The 4,074-nt window shown below is 35.2% G+C and overlaps 1 long non-coding RNA gene across 12 annotated transcripts; it reads right to left on the bottom strand.

The window, feature by feature from the left end:
* Positions 1 to 346: 346 nt before the first annotated feature.
* Positions 347 to 3,623, bottom strand: LOC115698141 (uncharacterized). 12 transcript variants are annotated; one of them, XR_009684865.1, is made up of 5 exons: positions 3,035 to 3,619; positions 2,850 to 2,914; positions 2,131 to 2,753; positions 1,850 to 2,012; positions 347 to 850 (listed from the first exon to the last, which is right to left on the bottom strand). It is a non-coding gene; the product is annotated as an uncharacterized LOC115698141 (long non-coding RNA). The 12 variants fall into 12 exon arrangements; XR_009684866.1 differs by having other exon boundaries at positions 2,131 to 2,750; XR_009684868.1 differs by having other exon boundaries at positions 2,131 to 2,735.
* Between the last annotated feature and the right edge of the window lie 451 nt (positions 3,624 to 4,074).

The raw sequence follows: 4,074 nt of genomic DNA, 5'->3' as shown, positions 1-4,074 counted from the left end.
CAAATGACGAAAGGTTGTCTTGGTCTGCATAATTTTTTGTGAATAAAATTGGTTTACTTATGAATTGAATATATGTCCGTTAAAATTAACTTTTTTTTTTGGTATATTTTTTGTTAATTTTTTTGGTATATTCTGTTAAGTGTATGCACAACAAAAACATTAGATAAGCATTTTATATATTAGGTAAGATATGAAAAAACTCCTAATAAATATTTACTTCATTTCGGTGTTTAGTCTAAGGATTTTGTGGCAATGTTTAGTCTAGTATTAGAATAGACTATTTCTCAACAATTGAATATCCGTTGTAAATGGCAGTTAATACTTTTTCTTAAACAAAAAATAGTACTTTTTCTTTTTTTTTGAAATAAAATATCAACTTCATTAAAATAGTTAGCATTCCAAATACATAAGATTTTTTAAGTCTTCTGTAACATAAAAAACAGAAATGCTACAACCAGTATTGAAACAGGAGTTTCTAGCAACGTAATGTGCCACCCGATTCGCTGATTGTTTAATAAACAGTAACTGAACATTAAGTAATGTAGAGAGTAGAGCTTTGCAATCCGCAACAATCAAACTAAAAGTTGAAAACATTTTTTGCTGACTGTGTATATAGCTTGCACTGATAACAAGCTGATAACAAAAAATAGTAGTTAATAACTAATAAAAGGGACATATCATATTAGTGAGGAAACATCAACGTGAGGACCATATTTTATTTTTAATTTACTATTTGCGTGCTTGTGGAGTTCTTACAAAGAAGAGTGGTACTTACAATATACCTATTAGCCGGCGAGCATCTATAATATGGTCTTACTATCTTCAATATGATCAAAGACACTCGTGGCACCTGCAATGCAACATAGAATACAGAAAGTTGAATAAAAAAGTTCATTAGGAAAGCAAAACTGAAAAACAAGAAAAGAAACTAAACATTCATAGACATATGCAAAGCTTGCTTCGTAGAAGGACACATGCTTTAGGGAGAAACCAACACCAATAGTGAGACAACAGCAATATGAAAATGGATCTAATCATCTAAATGGTGATTGATATAGCACACAAACCAAGGTATGCTGCCTGGCTAGTCCCATGTCTAATTGGCTAAAGCTGTTTAAGTAATTGATATAGGATGGAAATTAGTCAAATTTCAGAGTTCAATTTCGAAGTTAAAAGGTTGTTCTAAGCCTAAAAAGATGTCCTCGAATTAGTCCAAGGATCTTTTAAGCTTTCAAATGTTCTATGTTACTAATCGAAAATTTATTTTTTGGCGATCTGTACTATTTAGTTTTGCCAAGAGTCTATAACTTTTTTCAGAACAAATTCATAAAAGATCTCCAGAAATCTAATAATGTTTCTGAATTTGTGGATTGTAACTGTAAACGACTCGGATTGTGTGATGAAAGAAAGTAAAGCAAACGGCAGAAACAAGTATGAGCCACAAGGACCAAAATCCATAACCATAGTTAACAATTGTTTGGGGAGTCTGGGACATAATATAATATGAAGACATATCCCCAATTATCAAACACAGAAAGGTAACTCAAACAAAAAGAAACCTTCCAACTAAGTCCATAATGTCCAGTCCATGGGAGAACCCCAAACGTTTCAGTCGTACCAACTATCAAGTACCTTAGCACTCATCAAGAGCACTAGAGATAGAGAAAACATAAAGCTCTTTGCCATTATTGAATTTTATAAACTCAATAGTAAAATTAAATTCTTTAACTGCACAATTAGTATTGGTCTTTTAGTCATGAGCAATTACAGTCTTTTTAAGTCTAACATTTTCAAATCTCAATGCAGATAATAGAACAATGTTGAAATCTCACATAACAAGAGTGCATACCTTGCTTCACATTCTGCACCACACCCTCCTGCTACATGGCTACTCTCAATTAACCTTGGGCAGAAAAGCTCTAATATTTTCTGAACTAATGTCAAGATTCTTTATTGATGCTAAAATGTTATCAAGATCATTTGAGACATCATGATATTCTCCAATGCCGCCACTGTTAAAAGGAAAAGTGAAATAGATCAAGTAAGTCTCAAGCAAAAAGGAATGACTTATAATGCAATAGAAGCAATAAAAGAAAAGAAAAAACAAAAAAAAAAATGAAAATGAAATACCTATATCGATCCACCATAACTTAAACCATCTTTTCTGGAATCTTCAACCCTAAAACCATCAAAGGCACAATGCTTCCCCAATAACAGAGGGCTAAGACGACAAAGGAGAGGGAGACGATGCCTCTCTGATATATCACAAATGCAATGCTCTAAGAACTCCCGTTCATAAGTCGTCAACATGCCAGATTCGTTTGCAACATCATCGCTGTCTAGATCCGCTCGTAAGGTCGTCTCCATCAGCACGCCCAGTTATGATGTCGTTGCCATCGAGCCACTACCCAGATTTCCACATCCCGACTTTCGCATCTCAAAAGTGGAGAAAAGAATAGAGAAATAGACTTACGTTATAAATTTACAGCGGAAGGAAAAAAAAAATCTTTTCTTAAACATGAATTATAAGAACAATTTAAAAAAAAAAAAAAAAAAAAAAAGCAGTGGTCGTGCCTAATCAAAAAGTTTAGCCAGTATTTACAACACTAAATCTGAGTGGTTTACAAACATAAGCTGAGAGAAGTCGTGCCTTTTGACATGTGATTAGTCTCTATGTTTTAGAGCGAGTCTGAGTGTTTTTATTTCTGTCTGATCTATTCTGATTTCGTCCTTTCCTGGTTCATGCATGGCTTCTAGCAGACATTAAAAATAGATAGAATAATATATGTTTGGAGGAAGAAGAGGATAGCGAAGAGGTTCTTGATATCACAAAGGAAAACGCTTCTGACCTTTGGAAGCCCGACAAGGGAATGACAATTAAGATCCTTAAGCAAAATAGATTCTTGTTTCAGTTCTACCACGAAATAGACATTAAACGTGTTATCAATGGCAGGCCATCCACGTATGATCGTAAACAATAAATAATCAAACGACTGAAAATAGAGGACAACCCAAAGCTAATCGAGCTTCGTACCCTTGATATGTGGGTTTAGATACACGATCTCCAAGCAAGATTCAAGACTGAGCAAGTAGTTCAAAAAGTAAGTAACTACATAGGTGCTTTCCTTAAATGGGAACCAAATATGTGGCGTGATTCTCTCAGAGTTCGGGTGTCCGTTCTCCTAAATGCTCTACTGAAAAGAAGAATGAAGTTTAAAAAATGTGATGGTGTTGCTTTTTGGGCAAATTTCAAATATGAGCGAGTTCCGACCTTTTGCTTCATTTGTGACATTATGGGCCACTCCGAAACTATTTGCGATAAACTCTACGATACACCTCTAGAAGCAATCATAAAGCCCTACGGGCTGTTCATGAGAGCACCACAAAAAGGAAGGAATTTTCTCACAGCTTCACCATGGCTCCGACAGGGTCCAACCGATACACCTAACAGACCAGAGGTAAATCACGTTGATTCTGATGAAGTTAATGCAAACATAAATATTTTCCCTATTATTGTTGAAAAAATCTTGGAAGAGAATCACCCTGATTTTAAGCATGGGATACATGATCAAAGGAATGAGGCAAAAAGTTAACTTTGGATGTCAATGAGCCAGCTGTCTTCATAAAAGAAAATAATGATATGTTTACTTCTAATATGGAGTTAGCTATTTCAAAGTTAAAACGGCGTCGTGTAGGTCTACCTTTAAATAATGGGCCTACTAATATAACCAAGGTTATGGAGCAAGATAGGAATTTTTTTGAGTCTTCTGATGGGCTTTCAAAAAATAGAGAAACGGTGGGCTTTGGTGTTCAGGCCCACTAAACATTATGAGTACAATCAATTGGAACTATCGTGGGCTTGGGAACCCACGGGCCGTTCAGTTCCTAGAAGGCATATGCAGTTAAAAGAAGCCCAAATTCTTGTTTTTGTGTGAGACACTTTGTAAAAAAGATCTGGTGGAGCGATTAAGGGTCCAGCTTGGGTTCGAAGGTGGTTTCTCCATCGATGCTACAGGTAGAAAAAGGGGCTTGGTTCTATTTTGGAAAACCTCTGAAGAAGTTAATCTTCTCGGT

The sequence above is a fragment of the Cannabis sativa genome, chromosome X, assembly GCF_029168945.1.
Source record: "Cannabis sativa cultivar Pink pepper isolate KNU-18-1 chromosome X, ASM2916894v1, whole genome shotgun sequence".
NCBI classification, from domain to species: Eukaryota; Viridiplantae; Streptophyta; class Magnoliopsida; order Rosales; family Cannabaceae; genus Cannabis; species Cannabis sativa.
The sequence above is the reverse complement of the archived record's forward strand: the minus strand, read 5'-3'. Positions and strand labels throughout refer to the sequence as shown.